General features: G+C 47.4%; 1 protein-coding gene across 2 annotated transcripts in view; it reads left to right on the forward strand.

Moving 5' to 3' along the window:
• The first annotated feature begins 7,687 nt into the window (after nucleotides 1-7,687).
• Nucleotides 7,688-14,711, forward strand: part of LOC105496525 (NDRG family member 3) — a 90,211-nt gene continuing 83,187 nt past the window's right edge. For both annotated transcript variants that reach the window (XM_071079369.1, XM_071079371.1), the window contains exon 1: nucleotides 7,688-7,770. The gene's annotated coding sequence lies outside the window, so the exon portion shown is untranslated. The remainder of the gene's footprint in view (nucleotides 7,771-14,711) is intronic.

Genomic DNA, 14,711 nt, shown 5'->3' on the forward strand with positions numbered 1-14,711 from the left:
GAATTCCCATATCTACAAAAAATACAAAAAAAATAGCCAGATATGGTGGCACATACCTGTAATCCCAGCTACTTGGGAGGCTGAGGCAGGAGAATCACTTGAACCCAGGAGGCAGAGCTTGTGCCACTGCACTCATGGGCAGTGCTTTATCCTGGGCGAAAAGGCAAGACTCTGTCTCAAAAAACAAAACAAAACAAAACAAAAGAGTAGGAGGGTTTAACAGAAAATAGGATTCTTTGCCAAGATGCTGAAGTGAACAGTAGTGTTGAGCTATACCTCTGCATTAATTACCAGTAGAACACCAACTAGGCCAGGCACTTTGGGAGGCTGAGGTGAGTGGTCGCTTGAGCCCAGGAGTTTGAGGCCAGCCATGAGCAGCATGCCAAAACCCGGTCTACAAAAAATACAAAAATTGGCTGAGAGTGGTGGTGCATACCTGTATTTCCAGCTACTTGGGAGGCTGAAGTGAGAGGATCAATTGAGCCTGGAAGGCCAAGGCTGCAGCAAGACATGATCGTAGTACTGCATTCCAGCCTGGGCAACAAAGTGAGACCCTATCTCAAAATTTAAAAAATTAAAAATAAATAAAAATAAAAATAAAAAAGGGCCGGGCGCGGTGGCCCACACCTGTAATCCCAGCACTTTGGGAGGCCGAGGCGGGTGAATCATGACGTCAGGAGATCAAGACCATCCTGGCTAACATGGTGAAACCCCATCTCTACTAAAAACACAAAAAATTATCCAGGCATGGTGGCGGGTGCCTGTAGTCCCAGCTACGTGGGAGGCTAAGGCAGGAGAATGGTGTCAACTCAGGAGGCGGAGCTTGCAGTGAGCCAAGGTCACGCCACGGCACTCCAGCCTGGGCAACAGAGTGAGACTCCGTCTCAAAACAATAAATTAATTAAATAAATTAAATTAAATTAAAAAGCCACACACACACACAAAAACCCACCATCTAATTTATTACTTACGTTTCTTATTCTGGCCAGGAATGGTGGCTCACACCTGTAATCCAGCATTTTGAGAAGCTGAAGTAGAGATCACTTGAAACTAGGAGTTCGAGATCAGCCTAGGCAAAATGGTGAGACCCTCATCCCTTCAAAAATTTTAAAAATTAGCCAGGCTTGATGGTGCGTGCCTATAGTGCTCATGCCTGTAGTCCCAGCTACTCAGGAGGCTGGGGCAGGAAGATCCCTTGAGCTCAGGAGTTCAAGGCTGCAGCGAGCTATGATTGTGCCACTGCACTCCAGCCTGGACAACAGCAAGACCCTGGCTCAAAAGCTAACTAACTAACTAAATAAATAAATAAATCCAGGCAGTAGGTGCCATGGCACACTTATGGCTCACTGGACCCTCAACCTCCTGAGCTCAACCAGCTCAAACAGCTGGGACTACAGGTGTGCACCACCACATCTGACTAATTTTTGTTTTGTTTGAGAGGAGTCTCCCTCTGTTGCCCAGGCTGGAGTGCAGCAGTGCCATCTCGGCTCACTCCAACATCTGTCTCCTGGCTTTAAGTGATTCTCCTGCCTCAGGCTCCTGAGTGCATGGGATTACACACACGCACCACCACACCCAGCTAATTTTTGTATATTTAGTAGAGATGGGGTTTCACCATGTTGTCCAGGCTGGTCTTGAACTTCTGACCTTAGGTGAGCCACCCGTCTTAGCCTCCCAAAGTGTTGGGATTACAGGCGTGAGCCACTGCACCTGACCTAACCTTTTTTTTTGTGTGTGTGTGTGTGTGTGTGTGTGTGTGTGACAGAGTCTCGCTCTGCCGCCCAGGCTGGAGTGCAGTGGCGTGATCTTGGCTCACTGCAAGCTCCGCCTCCCGGGTTCACGCCATTCTCCTGCCTCAGCCTCCCAAGTAGCTGGGACTACAGGCGCCCGCCACCTCGCCCGGCTAGTTTTTTTATATTTTTTAGTAGAGACAGGGTTTCACCGTGTCAGCCAGGATGGTCTCGATCTCCTGACCTCGTGATCCGCCCGTCTTGGCCTCCCAAAGTGCTGGGATTACAGGCTTGAGCCACCGCGCCCGGCCGACCTAACCTTTTTTTAGACGGAGTCTTGCTCTGTCACCCAGGCTGGAGTGCAGTGGCACGATCTCGGCTCACTGCAAGCTCCGCCTCCCGGGTTCACACCATTCTCCTGCCTCAGCTTCCCGAGTAGCTAGGACTACAGGCGCCCGCCACCATGCCTGGCTAATTTTTTTTGTTTTTGTAGTAGAGACGGGGTTTCACCGTTTTAGCCAGGATGCTCTCGATCTTCTGACTTCGTGATCTGCCCGCCTCGGCCTCCCAAAGTGCTGGGATTACAGGCGTGAGCCACCACGCCCGGCCCTGACCTAACTGTTGTACTGTCGTTGGAATGGGGTTTCTCCATGTTGCCCAGGCTGGTCTCAAACTGGACTCAAGATATCCACCCACCTCAGCCTCCCAAAATGCTGAGATTACAAGTGTGAGCCACTGTGCTCAGCCAAAATAAAATGTTTCTTATTCTCTGATCCCACTAAAGGGACAAATCCCATTTCAGTTAAACACCCAGTCTTAATCTTAAGTCTTAAACCTTGGCGCAAGTGCCAGTTAATAAGAGATGACATCTCCTTGCTTTGACCTACATTTGTTCTTTATTCCTTTATATATTTACTGAGGACCTGCCATATGCCACACACAGTTCTAGGATTGGAGGGGCAAGCAAAGAGCAAAAACACATGGGTTCTTTCTCAAGATGCTCAGTTTCCTGACGACACAAGGACCAAGAAAAAACACTGCAGAAGAGATATTTCAGTTGACTTGAGAAAGATGAAGGAGTTAAATGGGACATTTCAGGCAAAAGGAGATGCAATTTTCAAAGGCTTGAAGAGCAGAGTGGAGCATGCTAGGATACTTAAAAAAAAAAAAAAAAAAAAAAAAAAAAAAAAAAGGCCGGGCATGGTGGCTCACGCCTGTAATCCCAGCACTTTGGGAGGCTGAGGCGGGCAGATCACAAGGTCAGGAGATCGAGGTCATCCTGGCTAACACGGTGAAACCCCGTCTCTACTAAAAAATAAAAAGAAAAATTAGCTGGGCGTGGTGGCGGGCGCCTGTAGTCCCAGCTACTGGGGAGGCTGAGGCAGGAAAATGGCGTGAACCCGGGAGGCGGAGCTTGCAGTGAGCCGAGATCCCACCACTGCACTCCAGCCTGGGCTACAGAGCAAGACTCCATCTCAAAAAAAAAAAAAAAAAAAAAAAAAAAAAAAAAAGAATAAAGCAGGAGTGCTGGGCACCAGCAGAAGACTGGCCTGAAACAAGTATAATTGAAAGTTATTAGAAGGTTTCAAGAAAGGGCGAGAGGACAGAACTTTATTTTTAAAAGATTACTTGGCCGAGCGCAGTGGCTCACACCTGTAATCCCAGCACTTTGGTAGGCTGAGGTGGGTGGATCACGAGGTCAAGAGATCAAGACCATCCTGGCCAACATGGTGAAACCCCGTCTCTACTAAAAATACAAAAAACTAGCCGGGCGTGGTGGCGGGCGCCTGTAGTCCCAGCTACTCGGAGGCTGAGGCAGGAGAATGGCGTAAACCCGGGAGGTGGAGCTTGCAGTGAGCCGAGATCGCGCCACTGCACTCCAGCCTGGGTGACACAGCGAGACTCCGTCTCAAAAAAAAAAAAAAAATTAGCTGGACGTGGTGTCACGTGCCTGTAGTCCCAGCTACTCAAGAGGCTGAGGCAGGAGACTCGCTTGAAACAGGAAGACCGGAGATCGTGCCACTGCACTCCAGCCTGGGCCACAAGAGTGAAACTCCATCTCAAAAAAAAAAAAAAAAAAAAAGATTACTCTAGTTGCGGTGTGGGGAAAAGACAGAAGCAAGCAAGGTGTGGGTGTGAGAGACCAGTTAGGTTATTGCAGGCGTCAAGGACAGAAATGACAGCTTGTGCTGGGTGTTTGCAGTGGACGAGTGGGGTGAGACTGCTTCTGTTGCCCACAGTGTCTGGAACATAGACATGGAACCTAGGTATTAAAAACCTTACTCTAGCCGGGTATGGTGGCTCACACCTGTAATCCCAGCATTTTGGGAGGCTGAGGCAGGTGGATCACCTGAGGTCAGGAGTTCAAGACCAGCCTGGGCAACATGGTGAAACCCCATCTCCTCAAAAATACAAAAATTAGCCTAGCATGATGGCAGGTGCCTGTAATCCCAGCTACTTAGTAGGCTGAGGTGGGAGAATCGCTTGAACCCGGGAGGGGGCGAAGGTTGTAGTGAGCCAAGATTGTGCCACTGCACTCTAGTCTGGGCGACAGAGCAAGACTCTGTTTCAAAAAAAAAACCCTAACTCTGCCGGGCGCGGTGGCTCACGCCTGTAATCCCAGCACTTTGGGAAGCTGAGGCGGGCTCACGAGGTTAGGAGTTCCAGACCAGCCTGGCCAACATGGTGAAACCCCGTCTCTGCTAAAAATACAAAAAAAAAAAAAAAAAAAATTAGCTGGACGTGGTGGTGGGCCAGCTACTCGGGAGGCTGAGGTGGGAGAATCGCTTGAACCCGGGAGGCGGAGGTTGCAGTGAGCTGAGATCGCGCCATTGCACTCCAACCTGGGCAACAGAGCAAGACTCTGTCTCAAAAAAAAAAAACAAAAAACAAAAAGCACCTAACTCTGCCATTTATTTATGAGATGGAGTCTTGTTCTGTCACCCAGGCTGGAGTGCAGTGGCACAATTGGCTCACTGCAACCTCCACCTCCTGGGTTCAAGCCATTTTCCTGCCTCAGCCTCCCCAGTAGCTGGGATTACAGGCGTACACCACCACGTCCAGCTAAATTTTGCATTTTAGTAGAGACAGGGTTTTCACCATGTTAGCCAGACCGGTCTGGAACTCCTGACCTCGTGATCCACCCACCTCAGCCTCCCAAAGTGCTGGGATCACAGGCGTGAGCCACTGCGCCCGGCCCTTCTGCCATTTATTAACTGTAACTGAGAAATTTATTTAATCTCTTATCTCGAAGGTTGAGAGAATTATAGAACCTGTATCACAAGGATGCTGTAAGGATTAAATAATATAAAAGTTTAGTGGTATCAGTATGCTGCAGAAGGTGAAGCTTGAACAGTGGATAGATGATGGAGCAGTTAGAGATGGGAAAACTAGTTCTATTTGGGATACCAAATGGAGAAATCAACTGGTCTGTCAAATAACACAGGTGGAGAACTGGGTGGAGAAATCTGTACTGGAAATAACATTTGAGAGTTGTTGGTGTCTAGTTATTGATGACTTGAGAATGAATGATATAGTCCACAGTAGAGCAAGAAGGGAAAGTTTGGATGGTCTCATGGAAATCCAACATTTAAGAATCAGAGGAGGGCAGGACACAATGGCTCATGCCTGTAATCCCAGAACTTTGGGAGGCCTAGGCTTGCTTGAGGATTGCTTGAGTCCAAGAGTTCTAGACCAGCCTGGGCAACATGGTGAGACCCTCATCTATATCTATCTCTATTTATCTGTATCTCAAGAATCAGAGAAATGCTCTTAATTGCCTACTGTTTCATAAACAAAGTAGTAAAATGGAGAGAGTTGGAGTGAATTTTCTTTTTTCTTTTTTTTTTTTGAGACAGAGTCTTGCTCTGTTGCCCAGGCTGGAGTGCAGTGGCACAATCTCAGCTCACTGCAAGCTCCGCTTCCCGGGTTCATGCCATTCTCCTGCCTCAGCCTCCCGAGTAGCTGGGACTAAAGGTGCTCGCCACCATGCCTGGCTAATTTTTGTATTTTTAGTAGACATAGGGTTTCACCTTGTTAGCCAGGATGGTCTCGAGCTCCTGACCTCATGATCCACCCACTTTGGCCTGCTGGAATTGCAAGCGTGAGCCACCGCGCCCGGCTGTGAATTTTCATTTTATCCTCAATCTCCTCATCTGTAAAATGGGGATAGATTATCTCTCTAAAGATGATTATACCCTCCCTCATTTTATTTATTACATTGTATTGCATTTTTTGCTTATGAGGATTTGTTCAAACTCAAGAAGTATGTTTTGTATCTTCAACAACAGCAAAACAGGAGAGAATAAAGAAAAATAATACTTACTGAACTCTAAGCATTTTACATGCATATTATCATTCAGTCTTTGCCACAACCTTGTAACTTCTATTTCTGGGTGTGTGACTATAGATGAGGAACTGGGGCATGGAGAGGCATGGAGAGACTTAATCGTCTAACCAAGGACATATGGATACATAGTGGATGGTAAACTAGAACTAATTTGAATTCAGTGAATGTTAACAAACATAAACCATATAATAAATGGCTGTGATCAATTAATGTTAGTTTTCCCTCCAACTAAATTTGGTTCAGGAATTGTGCTTGATGAATAACAATATTATTGTTGCCCTCTGAGATGTTCGGTAATATTTATTTGTTCAGTTTGCCTTAATTAAAAGAATATACTTCGGGCACGGTGGCTCAAGCCTGTAATCCCAGCACTTTGGGAGGCTGAAGAGGGCAGATCACTTGAGGTCATCAGTTTGAGACCAGCTTGGACAACATGGTGAAACCCCATCTCTACTATAAAAAAAAAAAAAAAAAAAAAAAATACAAACATTACCCGGATATGGTGGCCTGCGCCTGTAGTCCCAGCTACTTGGGAGGCTGAGGCAGGAGAATCGGTTGAATCCGGGAGGCAGAGTTGCAGTGAACCGAGATGCTGCCACTGGCTCTGGTTTAAAAAAAAAAAGGGGCGGGGAGAGTGGGGAGGGGCTGGGCGCGGTGGCTCACACCTGTAATCCCAGCACTTTGGGAAGCCGAGGCGGGCAGATCACTAGGTCAAGAGATGGAGACCATCCTGGCCAACACGGTGAAAATCTGTCTCTACTAATAATAGAAAAATTAGCAAGGCCTGGTGGCACACGCCTGTGGTCCCAGCTACTCGAGAGGCTGAGGCAGGAGAATCGCTTGAACCCAGGAGGCAGAGGTTGCAGTGAGCCGAGATCGCGCTAGTGCACTCCAGCCTGGTGGCAGAGCGAGACTCCGTCTCAAAAAAAAAACAAAAACAAAAAACAAAAATAACTTTTAGTCACTAGTACTTAATGCGAAAGAAATAATAGATAATAGAGGAAGAGAGTGTGTCCTATACATTTTGGTGTTGTTTAAATTGTTGGGTCATTAAGTTTAATATCTGCAATCATTCTGGGAAAAAAAATTCCATCTCTAATGTTGTATTCAAGAAAGTATATGATTTGGCTGACAGTTGTAATAGGGGTGATACAATGGAGGACTGATAATTCGGAGCTCAGAGTCTTGGAGTCTAGTTCTTAAATTACTATGTTCATTCACCAAAAATTTACTAAGCTCTTTCCACGTGCCCAGCACTGTGCTAGGCGCCCTGTGACCTTGGGTATGGCTCTAGGGCACCTTAAAAGGAGAATGCCATACCCTGCAAGAGCTTTTAGGGATTTCATAAGGATGCGACTCAGAGAACGGAGGGAAGCGCTCCAGACGCAGCGGTCAACGGCCCTCCCGCCCAGCGCCTCCAAAATCTGAGATTCCACCCTGTGGAAACTCCGCAGCAAGAAAAACTACATCAAAGATGGCGCCGCCGGCCTCTCCCGGCTCAGCCACCATCTTCTCGGTAGTTCCCGAGGTGGACGGGCACAGCACGCATGAGCGGCCCTGGCATCCTCGGCGCGCCTGCGCGGCCGCAGCACCTCCCCCGCCCCCTCGCCGCCGCCGCCGCCGCCGCCGCCGCCGACGCCGCTGCCGCTGCCGCCGCTGCTGCTGCACTCACGGCGGGTGCCCGCGCCTCAGGTGAGTGAGCGCCTCCGCCCGGCCCGCGGGGGGCGCGCGGCGCCGCATGCGGGGGCGTCGTTCCTTTGCCCTGCTCCTTCACTGTATCATCTCCGTGGCACAGCGAGGCCCTGGGGGCCCGTGCTGCCTGCCTCCCCCTTACCCCCGGGGCCCTCTGCCCCGCCCCGCCCGCGGGACCCAGGTCAGCCCGGCTTTCTTCGGCGGCTCCCCGAGCCCAGCCCGCCGGCGACAGCGTGCGGGCAGCAAGAGAGCCTCTCTCCGGGCTCAACGCCCTAGGTCACAGGGACGCCCCCCGCAGGCGCGAACCCTTCTCTCGCTCCGGCTCTGCAGGCAGCAGAGCTCGATGGGCCTTGGGGTTGTTCATCCATCTACCTCGCCCGCTCCAAGAGCCCAGATGCTTGGAAGAGGGACTGTGAGCAGCCGTTGCACCCGTCCGGCCCCAAAGCAGCAGAGGGCATCCTCTAACGGGACCCTACTACTGCCCTACCGGGGAGAGGCTTCTTAGCCCCACTTAACACCCAAGGAAACTGAGGCACGGAAAGGTGAAGTGCCATGCCCAAGGTCACGCAGCTGACAAGTGGCAGGGTCAGCTCTCAACTCAGGGTCTCGGGCTCTCAGGCCAGTGCGGTTGGAATTTGATCTCGTACCTTTGAAAAAATTTTGAAATCACTTGTCATCTCTGAAGTTACTCTCGAACGTCATAAAAGTAGGCTGCACAAAGAAGATTTCCTTGTTGTCGGAGTACAATTGAGGTGTTATTGTAATAGTAATAGTGTTATTAATATAAGAGCTAACGTTCTTCCAACGCTTGCTGTGTGCCAGGGGTCTTGCTAAGCATTTTATTAAGATAACCTCGCATAACCACCTCTGCATGTCCCAATCCAAATGCTGCCCCCTTCCTTGTCATGAAGCCCTTTTTTTTTTTTTCCTGCAGAGCTGGCCTCCCTATCACAGGTAGGAGCCCCATGGCTTAGGAGGCAGGGAAGCTCTCCTTTGGTGGCTTACTGACACAACAAGAGTGATCCTTCCCTACTGGCACCCAGATCCGCCCCCCCCCCTCCCGCCCCGCGCCCCCCTCCCTTACCCTGGCCCTCAGGGGATATTATTAGCCGTCCTTTCTCGGCTGCCCAGACAGCAGGACTAGGCTGACTGGGCTAGCTGGGCAGGCTGGATTTGGAGGTGACAGAGCAGATTTGGCTAGCACTCACCTCATTCCGGGGCTTTCTGGTTCTGCCCTAAGGTTAGGCTTGAACATTTCAGTATTTAAGATAAAGTAAGAAGAGAATGAGAACATTGATAGAGTGGTGCTGAATTTAAGAAGTCTCCCATGATTTAAAGTTCCAAATGAACAGCTATAAAAATATGTGAATGTTTCTCCCCCAAAATAACTAGCTCAAACTGTCGTTTTTCTCCCTTAGCAAATCCTCCTCCACATTTCAAAGGCTCCACTAAATCACCACCTTCTCTGTGAAGCCTTCCCTGCTTGATTTTCCCAGTTAGAATTACACGTTCACAAAACAGGGTCTTAGCCTCAGTCTTACCCTGCGGACTTCTAGCCCCTTGAGGGCATGGTCCATCTTTGCAGCTCCAGATGCGTGGCTCACAGTAGATCCTTGGTAAGGACTCAGTGAATTTCCACTGCCCCTTTTCATTACTCAAAGGGTGGTGTTCTGCCCTTCTGTTCCTCCTTCCTGCCCTTCAGTTTCTCTTTGCTTGTCCCTTCCTTTAGATTTAACTTGTCATCACCATTTACCACTCAAAGGCCTCCATCCACCCTGTCGTTTTTGAAAACTTGCAGATAAGAGCCTTGCATCAAAAAGCCTGTTTCTGGTAAGGGCGCGGTGGTTCACGCCTCTCATCCCAGCACTTTGGGAAGCCGAGGCGGGCGGATTACGAGGTCAGGAGATCGAGACCATCCTGACTAACACGGTGAAACCCCGTCTCTACTAAAAAATACAGAAAATTAGCCGGGCATGGTGGTGGGCACCTGTAGTCCCAGCTACTCCTGAGGCTGAGGCAGGAGAATGGCGTGAACCCGGAAGGCGGAGCTTGCAGTGAGCCGAGATCGCGCCACTGCACTCCAGCCTGGGCGGCAGAGTGAGGCTCCGTCTCAAAAAAAAAAAAAAAAAAAAAAAGCCTGTTTATGTTACTCGAACGTGCACTCATAGTTGAGCTGCTTTTGGTTTTTCTTGTTTGTTTGTTGAGACGGAGTCTCGCTCTGTCGCCCAGGCTGGAGTGTAGTGGCGCGATCTCGGCTCACTGCAAATTCCGCCTCCCGGGTTCACGCCATTCTCCTGCCTCAGCCTCCCGCGTAGCCAGGACTACGGGCGCCCGCCACCACGCCCGGCTAATTTTTTGTGTTTTTTTAGTAGAGACGGGGTTTCACTGTGTTAGCCAGGATGGTGTCGATCTCCTGACCTCGTGATCCACCCACCTCGGCCTCCCATAGTGCTGGGATTACAGGCGTGAGCCACCAGACCCGGCCGAGCTGCTTTTGTTTTGTTGTTGTTGTTGTTGTTATTATTATTATTATTATTATTATTATTATTATTATTATTTTGAGACAGAGTTTTGCTCTTGTTGCCCAGGCTGGAGTGCAATGGCGCAATCTTGGCTCACTGCAACCTCCCCGTCCCAGGTTCAAGCAATTTTCCTGCCTCAGCCTCCCAAGTAGCTGGAATTACAGGTGCCCGCCACCATGCCCAGCTATTTTTTGCATTTTTAATAGAGATGGATTTTCACCATGTTGACCAAGCTGGTCTTGAATTCCTGACCTCAGGTGATCCGCCTGCCTCCGCCTCCCAAAGTGGTGGGATTAGAGGCGTGAGCCACCGAGCCCGGCTGCTTTTGTTTTATTCTAAATTGTTACTTTTGAGCAGGGAAAAATGCCTGTTTATCCTCAACAGTGGAGTTGGTATATGCTGTTTCGATGTACAGGTCAGTTTTCATTTGCATGTTGCAGTAGGATAGCCTGAGGCTTATACTCCTTTAGTCTGTCCCTAAATGCTTGAGAGATCCATTTTTACATTCTTTTACCTTCTGTGGCTGATTGCCCCTGGTTGTATCAAAGTAATCACAATTTTTACTGTATATCATTACATGGAATTTATAATAACAGATATTCAAAAGAGTCCTTTGGGAGGCAGCAGATATGTGCATAGATTCTCTATTTAAATGAAGCTTCTAAAAGTTTTTCCAAATAATTTTCTGTAAATATATTAACTATGGGTAAGGCATGGATGTGTGGCGCCTGATATGATGGAAGATTCGCAGTTGAATCAAACAGGGTCTTGTTGAGAGAGCTTACTAGCTAATTGGGAAACATTGTATCTAACTGTACTAAAATCAAGTCTAAACATTCTCATATTAATGTTACAAACAAAGCAATATTAGACTATAATGGAATAAGATATTCCTACATGGGGTGTTTCATAAAATTGTATGTTATTCAGGCTGAAAAGGAGCATTGAGTCATTAAGTGACCTTTTCTTTTTTTTTTTTTTTTTTTTGAGACGGAGTCTCACTCTGTCGCCCAGGCCGTAGTGCAGTGGCCAGATCTCGGCTCACTGCAAGCTCCGCCTCCCAGGTTCAAGTGATTCTCCTGCCTCAGCCTCCCGAGTAGCCGGGACTACAGGCGCCCGCCACCGCGCCCGGCTAGTTTTTTGTATTTTTTAGTAGAGACGGGTTTCACCATGTTAGCCAGGATGGTCTCGATCTCCTGACCTCGTGATCCGCCCGTCTCGGCCTCAAAGTGCAGGGATTACAGGCTTGAGCCACCGCGCCCGGCCCATTAAGTGACCTTCTCACTTAGCACTGTGATTTAAAAAAATTAATTTACCAAAGAAAGCCCTGAAACCTGGTAAATATCCATAATCAACCTAAGTTTTTGTGTGCTATTTTCAAGTGCTGTTAAGAAAGAAAGGTGGCGGGGGGCATCATCCTGAGAATTGAACTTGTCCACGGTCGCAGAACTGGGGCTACGACTTGAAATTCCAGACTTTTTAGCCACTAAAGGTTTATCAGTATTTTTCTCAGTGAATTCATCCTTAAAGACATTAACCAGGCCGGGCGTGGTGGCTCAAGCCTGTAATCCCAGCACTTTGGGAGGCCGAGACGGGCGGATCACGAGGTCAGGAGATCGAGACCATCCTGGCTAACACGGTGAAACCCCGTCTCTACTAAAAATACAAAAAACTAGCCGGGCGAGGTGGTGGACCCCTGTAGTCCCAGCTACTCGGGAGGCTGAGGCAGGAGAATGGCGTAAACCTGGGAGGCGGAGCTTGCAGTGACCTGAGATCCGGCCACTGCACTCCAGCCTGCGCAACAGAGCGAGACTCCGTCTCAAAAAAAAAAAAAAAAAAAAAAGACATTAACCAGCAACTCTATTAAGATTCCATTTATGTGCTTAGAACAGGGGTGGGAGAAGACATACAGAAACATGATCCATGTCTTCAAGGAAGTTATGGTCTGTTGGGGAAGAGTAAAGCACTGTTCTCTAATGTTGAAGTCAGCATATATGTAATTGTTAAATTGTATGGTAGAGGGACTAGTTGTATCATGGGAGCTGGGGAAAGGGGGGCAAGAAGGATCAGTATGAGATGTGGTGGTGAGACCACTTTGGGTTTTGACTTTCTGGGCTTTGACAGGTGGATAGGGTCAGCATTAATCAAAAGGACAGCAAAACATTTTGAATCAGGGGCTGATAAAACAGACCAGATAGCAGTGCCTACCATGTTTAACGGACAGTAAAAAAATTGGCTTGACTGGCTTAGAGCAGTGGTTCTCAGCCTTTAATGTGCACCAGCATCACCTGGAGAGCTTATTAAAACCCATATTCGGCCGGGCGCGGTGGCTCAAGCCTGTAATCCCAGCACTTTGGGAGGCCAAGACAGGTGGATCACGAGGTCAGGAGATCGAGACCATCCTGGCTAACATGGTGAAACCCCGTCTCTACTAAAAAATACAAAAAAAACCTAGCCGGGCGCGGTGGCGGGCGCCTGTAGTCCCGGCTACTCGGGAGCCTGAGGCAGGAGAATGGCGTGAACCCGGGAGACGGAGCTTGCAGTGAGCTGAGATCCGGCCACTGCACTCCAGCCTGGGCGACAGAGCAAGACTCCGTCTCAAAAAAAAAAAAAAAAAAAAAAAAAAAACACAAAAAAACCCATATTCCTGGGCTTGACCTTCAGAGTTTCTGATTCATTAGCTCTGGAGTGGAACCCGAGAATTTGCAGTTCTAACAAGTTCCCAGATGATGCTGATGCTGCTAGTCTAAGGATCACACTTTGAGAACCACTTCATTAGAAGGTTGAGAAGCTAGAATCAGAAACTGTCAAATAACTTGTTCCAAAAAAGTGCATGTGTGTCAGATGTGAGGGTATACTGACATGGGAGAGTTCTGGAAAGATACATACCAAGCTCTAATGGTCCTCACTTCTGGGAGTGGGATTTAGAGACTTGGGGAATTTACTTTTTTACCTTTCTGTATTATTTTTGTATTGTGCACATAAAGCTTTTGTGTTTTAAAAATGAAAGAAAAATAAGAATCTTTTTTGAAGATATATAGTAAAATATTTATGGATTAAAAAAAGACCTTGCTAAAGTAATCTGGTGTCATCCAACAAACATTTTTAGAGTGTCTGCTATGTGCCAGATGCTGCTAGCTTCTGGAAATGCAAAACCTTTGCTAAAGCTTGCAGGCTGGTGATGGTGATTGAGATGGGCAGATAACAGCTTTAGTTAGTATCATGTGAGCTTCGTAGGAGCAGGGACCAGGGTCTAGCTCTGTGCTTGGCTGATAATAGGCACTTAGTAAATGATGAATGAATGAGCAAATCCAGGTAAGAATTGAAGACAGAAGGAAAGAAAAAAAGGCCAAATGGGAGATTCTGGAAGAAAACAGGCAAGCCTGGATAGGAATGGTGAAAGGAAGGGGTGCATCAAAAAGTACTTTCAAGTACAAAGATTGATAACATTTTGGGTTTACTGCAGAACTGGATGTCAAATTGTTTCTTCTAAAAGATGCCCCCCCCACATTTCTTTTTTAATAGCGCTTGAAAATAGCACACAAAAACTTAGCTAGCTTGATTATGGATGTTTACCAGGTTTCAGAGCTTTCTTTGGTAAATGAATTTTTAAAAATCACAGTGCTAATTCTATAAAACTAATGTATAATATTTACCTACAATTAATTGTTCTCTCATTCATGTGAAATTAACTGATATATGAAGGATGTTTTAAATGTTATACAAAAGTGGGTAGTATTATGTCTTTTGATTTTATCTCTTCAGTGAAAGGGCTAGTAGTCTACTCAAAGTTCTGTGATATGTCTCATAGTAACTGACAGAATTTGACATTTTATCAGTCATAAACAAAAATTTGTTGCCCAGGTGTGGTGGCTCATGCCTGTAATTCCAGCATTTTGGGAGGCTGAGGCAAGCGGATCACGAGGTCAGGAGTTCAAGACCAGCCTGGCCAACATGGCAAAATGTCTCTACTAAAAATACAAAAATTAGCTGGGTATGGTGTCACGCGTCTGTAGTCCCAGCTACTCAGGAGGCTGAGGCAGGAGAATCGCTTGAACCTGGGAGGCAGAGGTTGTGGTGAGCCAAGATCACACCATTACACTCCAGCTTGGGTGACAGAGTGAGACTCCGTCTTAAAAATAAATAAATAAATAAAAAATTGTTGTTGGCCCAATGGGGTGCACTTTGGAGGAATCCAGCTTCTTTGCCTTCTGAATTTAATTCTGTATAAACACTAATTACAATGGCAAACATTAATTAATGTTTTTGATAGGGAGCTGATGTCCTCCCTGGATTTGGGAACAATGTGTTATATGGAGTCTTTTTGTGTGGAGGTGCCAGTTTTTATCTTCCCTAGAGATTTAATATAGTAAATGAAGATTAATTTTCTTTTTTTTTTTTTTTTTTTTTGAGACGGAG

Source organism: Macaca nemestrina, chromosome 15 (genome assembly GCF_043159975.1).
Source record: "Macaca nemestrina isolate mMacNem1 chromosome 15, mMacNem.hap1, whole genome shotgun sequence".
In the NCBI taxonomy this organism is placed as follows: Eukaryota; Metazoa; Chordata; class Mammalia; order Primates; family Cercopithecidae; genus Macaca; species Macaca nemestrina.